Source organism: Gordionus sp. m RMFG-2023, chromosome 1, assembly GCF_954871325.1.
Source record: "Gordionus sp. m RMFG-2023 chromosome 1, tfGorSpeb1-WG-v2, whole genome shotgun sequence".
Lineage (NCBI taxonomy): Eukaryota > Metazoa > Nematomorpha > Gordioida > Chordodea > Parachordodidae > Gordionus > Gordionus sp. m RMFG-2023.
In genome coordinates this window covers 56,561,667-56,568,156 of record NC_088775.1, presented here as the reverse complement: position 1 = coordinate 56,568,156, position 6,490 = coordinate 56,561,667, and positions in this window count along the sequence as shown.

Sequence of the window (6,490 nt, the reverse complement as noted above, 5' to 3'; positions counted from 1 at the left end):
ACACTCACGATGGTAACCCATATCAGAATTTATTATGTTAGATAAATTGATAAAACAAAAACACTAAAAACTTTTAGAAGAAATTATGCAAATATATTGAAGCCTTGAGTTATTTACACGGCAAGGATGCCATATTAGAAATGAAATATTTTGTAACTATAAAATATGAACCAGAGTTATATCATGAAAGCAATTAAGATTTTATATATTATTGTCGCACCACCTCTAGTTGGTATATAATATCTTAAAATATTAGTAGTTTGTAATAATATCAAAAATATACTCGTTAAAATTTAACTCGAAACTGTTTTTCAAAGAAGAAAAAAATAGTTTACCTAAAAACACGTAAAAAAAAGAGAAGAAAAGATATCTAATTTATTACATCCATTGTGGTATAAATAATAAGACGTTAATTTTAATAATATTTAGAAAAATAGATGGTGTTAAATAATTGATTGCAAATTGTTACTTATATTCAGGGTTTTGACCGGTCAAATACGTTTCGGTCAATTGACCGATATTTGACCGGCCAAATATGGTCAAATACGGTCAAATGTGGTCAAATTCAAATATATTTTTTTAAAGTTAATATTAACTTTATTTTGAATATAATAGTAAAATGAATCTATAATATTAATTTTTTAAATTCATTCAATAACTAACGTGTAGCTATCTGTATCAGAGTCTTGTTCTGATTCATATTCAATATTATCATTTTCTTTAATATTTATTAAACAATTTTCCTGATATCTTAGATCTTAAATCGATTTCTATTTTCATAAGAATATTAACCCAAATCGACCTATTTCTTTCTAAAGAAGAAGTAGAACTAGGAATTGTTAGTCTCTTAATGGGCAGGGTAGACAAAGTTTAATCTATTAACTTGAGGTCGGAATTGATTGTTTCTGGAAATTACTACTTTCCACATATTTTGCTATATTAAACATGCTGTTTTTGCTTCTGAAATTAATTATATCACTTAAAATATTTTAATCATCACTACCTTGTAAAATAGCTAATTCTTGAATTATATCACATACTTCATTAATTACACTACTAGTGAGTTCTCCTCTTGATATTGTGGACCCGAAAAATAAGCAAACATTGTGATCACATGTATTTACATCTTTTTTCCCTTTTTTAAACATATTTTTAATTTATTTTTCCTTTAAATTTTTTAGAGTATTTGACCGTATTTGACAGGTCAAATACTCCTCCGGTCAATTGACCGGTCAATTGACTGAATTTGACTGGTCAATTGACCGACTTGCCAACCCTGCTTATATTATTATCAAAAGCGTTTATTATTAGTAAGATTTTTAAAAATATTAACTAATATATTATATAACTGTCAAATACCTCTGTAAAAGTGGCATTTTACCTAATATTTTATAAATAATTATATATATATAATAGAGAATTATAAACTATTTGTCTACTTACTTTTTATAAATATATTTCTTATACTTATTTAAATTTGGACCTTGTAAATAATTTTAGGGAAGAGACATGATAATTAAATTTAAAAATAAATAAATAGTTGATTAGTTATTTTGAACTCGGCTAATTACAATATAAATTTGTTAATTTTCAATTAATAAATGATCATATTTATTTAATTAGGGTTATATAATAAAGTCAATTAAGCTTCAACTGTTAATGCTTAACTAATATTTAGTGAGTGATATTGATATATTTTTAACATAGAATTTGATTGCAAGCTGACATAGTGAAAATAAAATTTATATGTATTAATCTAATCTAATAATTAAATTAGTATTCATTTAATAAAAATTTCGATAGTCTTATTAATTTTTAATTAATAAAATTAAATCTTTATATCACTCAATATAATTATAAAAGAAATCGTTATGTGATCATGATATGAAAGCTTTGATTGCAAAAAATGGTTTCATTTAGTTCATAGGGATATTAAGGAACCATTAAAAAAAATTTCTTCAGAGGGCTATTTAAATTTCTCAGGGGGCTAGAGCCCCTGCGCGCCCTCCCCCTCCTCTACCCCCCTGGTGACGCCACTAGGTTAAGGATTCTTTCTATAAAGGTTTTTAAGCGAATATCATGTTGATTGAAAATTTTTGAGGCAGTAATTGAGGAGGATGAGTGGAAAAGATGTGAGATTTTAGGTAGATATAAACATTTTTTTAATAAATAAAAAAGTTGAATGATGGAATATGGTTAATGAATTTTTCAAGGATTTGCATTTTAGAAAATGTTTTATCGATAATTTTTTCCGATATATTTTAGTAATTGGGAGCCCAAGAGTTGGATATCTTCTTTTCAATAATAGTGTAATCTTTTAACAAATCAGAGGGTATCTCAGGGTTGATGAAACATTTCTGTTTTGTTTTGTTTAATTTTAAACATATTTCAATGCATTCTGTTCCGAGAAGGGCTTTGCTTATCTGATGTGAATTACTGCATAGTGTGCCATCATCTATGTGCATAGGTTAAGGTCGAGGTGGAAATCTAATTTAAGATCTTTCATCATGTTGTGAATATCTAAGCAGCGCCCTGTTGTTCTCCCTCTTCGGAAAAAAATTATGTTACCGTTAAAAATGAGTGGTGTGCTATTGTTATAGCAGATGTCTACGAAGCGCGAATATTGGGGGAGATTATCATAGAAAGATCTTCTTCCCCCTCTAAAAACATGCGTGTTTGTTGTAGAATTTTTATAGTTATTATCATAATTTGTTTCTTTCAGATGTGTTGCCATAATAATATCCATTGATCTCTTTTTTATCGTCTAGATGTTTTCCAATAATGCTGTTTCAAGTATTTATTTTGTATGATAGGTTCCCATCTTTATGTGTTATGATTCCTTTGTCCCATAAATTTTCTTTGGAAGTTTTGTACCAAATGTTATCACCTATTTCGATATTTTTATTTGTTGGTATTTTTCCATTTTATTCATTATCTCTGTCCTCAACTGGTTTAATTAAGTTCCATCTGGTTCTTATTGTTCTTGAAAACATCAATTTGCTTTGGTATCATGTTCAGGGTTGCCATGTCTCCCCCTATTAGCTGAAGACTCCTGCAATTTTTTAGTTAACACGCAGACATCTCTCTTCCGCAAAACTACCGCAATTGGAAATCTCCCGCAAAAATCTACCGCAATTTTTTAATTTCTTCCGCAATTTATTTTTTTAGTATTTTAACGTTTTTAATATATAAATAATAATTTTGAGAGACATTAATTGATTATTTTTATATTTTTAAAATAAATTTTAAATATTTATTCGAAAAACATGTCTAGTTTACAAATTTCTTTCTATCCTGTTTTATTTTTATCCAATAATAAATCTTTCATTCATATAAGTCAGTACAGGGGAGTATATCTACATCGATTGCAATGCAAAAATATTCTCAAAAATAATAAATAATACAGATGCAACTACATTTGCGGAAATCGTATACATCTATCATGTAGTTCAACATTCATAGAGCTATATCATCACAATGTGGGTCGAATCTCTCATGATATCTAACGACTCCAATATAAGTGCAAACCTTACTTGTGGCAGAACAAAAATGAGCAAGGCTATCACAAGTGTTTTAGTATCTGAATCCTAGAGGTCAATTCTAGACGATTTGAAAGATGGGCATCCATATGCAATTCTAACAGATGCATCTAATTAAGGAAATATTAAAACATTTCCCCTTCGCTATTTCAACAAGAATAAGAACATTTCAAAAAAACTGTTTAAATTTTTTCCTCGGATAGAGAAAAATCCAACAATGTTGCTAGCAACATGATGGTAAATATAGCTGATTCAAGGTTATCAATGATTTGCATGTCAGCTATCTATGCTGATAATGCCTCTGTAAATTTTGGCAAAAACCAAAATTACCGAATTGAGGCAGCATAATAATGAATTAATACCAATTGGCTGCATATACTACATAATTCTTGCAAGAAGTTAATGAATGTAGTATCTGTGGATGTCGAAATAATTGTGATGAAATGTTTTAACGAATTTAAGAGTTAATAAATTAAAAGAGTTGGTGAAGTGGTCTGACTCGGAATGGTGTGAGTGTTACGATATATATCTATCAGGTGGTTGTTATTAATACCTGCCATCGATAGAATTTTAAAATTTATCAAACTTAAAAAAACTTCTTAAATAGAGATTTTAAAAGCTGTCCTAATATTTTGAAAAATTTTTTCGAGTATGAAATGGCAGAAGCATATTTGGGATTCATTTCACATGTATGAAATCTACTTCATGCAGTTAATATTCAGTTTCAATCAGAATATTCTTTATTAAAAAAAATTCACAAAATCATGCTACAGCTCTGTTCATCTCTACAGTTAAAAATTGATAATAAATTTTATGGTGCTATTGCTAAAAATATTATATTAAAATTTTCAAATAATACTATAATTAATACATTTTTAAATGAAGCAGATATTTTTATTAAGACAATTTTAGAATATTTATAATCAAAATTTGATTTTAATAACTCTATTTACAAATGTATAAATATTATGACCTTGGAACAGAAACCAACAATTGATGGTTTTTATAATTTAATAAATATATTAAAAATACCGAAAGACATTGATGTCTTATTTGAGGAGATTGTAATTCTCTCTATTTTTTATGATTCGCCAAAATATTTAAAGTTAGATGGTCTAAAAGCAGAGGAGGAATTGGTAGAATTTTTTTGTAACGATAAATCCCCATGCTTGGAAAAAATATGCGAGTATGTCTTCTCCTTACCTCATTTTAATGCCTCATCCGAGCGATTTTCAGCCTGATAAGGAGTGCCTGGATAAAGGAGAGAAATCGGATTGCTTTAACAACATTAGAGGCCGAGCTAATGGTTAAACAAATATATAATATGTCATGTCAAGAATTTTATAAATATCTCAATAACGACGGTAAACATTTAGTTCTATTATTTAAATCTCAAATAAAATATAATTAATTTTAGCAATGGCGCTATAAAATTTATTGTCAATCATTAATTGTAAAGTTGAACACATCTTCAGCATAATTTTGTGAATCTTTATTAAAATTCTTCTGATTGCAACTACACATTAACAGCATGTAGTAGATTTCCTGTGAAATCATTCCTAAATATACCTCTGCCATTCATTATTGAAAAAAATTTTCAAAATGTAGCTTTTATAATCTTTATTTAAGAAATATTTTTTTAAAGGTTTATAAAATTTTAAAATTCAATCGATGGCGGGTATTAGGAACATATCGCAACCAACAATGTGCTGACTCAATTCTGTAAATACACTCTGTTTTTACCAAATTCACTGAGGCATTTTCAGATCAGAAAGCTGACATGCAATTTATATAATCTCGAATCTGCTATATTTACCATTATATGGTTAGCTATGTCTTTGGATTTTTCACTATTTGATGGGAAAAAATGTAATAGTTTTATTGAAACGACCTTAATTTTGTTGAAATAGCGGAGGATCAAGGGAAATATTTTAATATTTCCCTTATTAGATGCATCTGTTAGAATTGAATATGTAGGCCCATCTTTCAAATCGTCAAGAATTGACCTCCTGGATTTAGGTTCTAAAATATTGATGATAGCCTTGCTCATTTTTGTTCTACAAGTATAGGTTTCATTTATATTGGAGTCGTTAAATATTATGGGAAAAAGATTCTACCAACATTGTGATGATAGGTTTTTCTGTGAATGTTGTACTACAAGATAAGTGATTACAATTGCCACAACTGTAGTTGCATCTGTATTATTTCTTATTTTTGGAGTACCTTATTATGTATTTAAACGTGATACGTGATAATTAAGCGCCTATCCCTATAATGTTATACACACACACGGTAGATTTCTAATTGCGGTAGTTTTGTGGGACATTCTAAAATAATTTTTTAATTGTAAAATTAAAATCGTTTTTTTTATTAAAATTTTATCTTGTTTACATTCTTATATATTTAAAAAAGATCGTTGGTTTTTTTAAAATTAATATATTTTAATTAATCAAGATGTTATTTTAGTTTGAAAAATAGTTACCGACTTTGTATTTATATAAACTAATTATAAAAAATAATAGGCTGATAATTAAGTCAATTCAAAATCCCGGCAAAGGCCCGCAAAAATTTTTTTAAACAATTTTTATATTTCTACCGCAATTTTCATATTTCTCCCGCATAATACCAATTATCTCCCACAATTTGAAAATTTTGACCTGGCAACCCTGATCATGTTAGTTGTAGTGTTCGGAGTGTTTCAATAATTAAACAAGTATTTTTCTAAAGCTATATCTAAGTCTATTTTCTTGTTATTTTCCATATTTCTTTTCATGCTCACTTTCATAGTTCTTACCATATGTTTACACTTACCATTAGATTGTTGAGGATGAGAAGCGGTGAGTATATGTTTAATTCCGTGATCTTCACAAAACTTCTAGAACAGGTAGCTAGTGAAATTAGTTCCGTTATCAGTTATATCTTTTGTGGTATTCCGAATAAGCTGATTATTT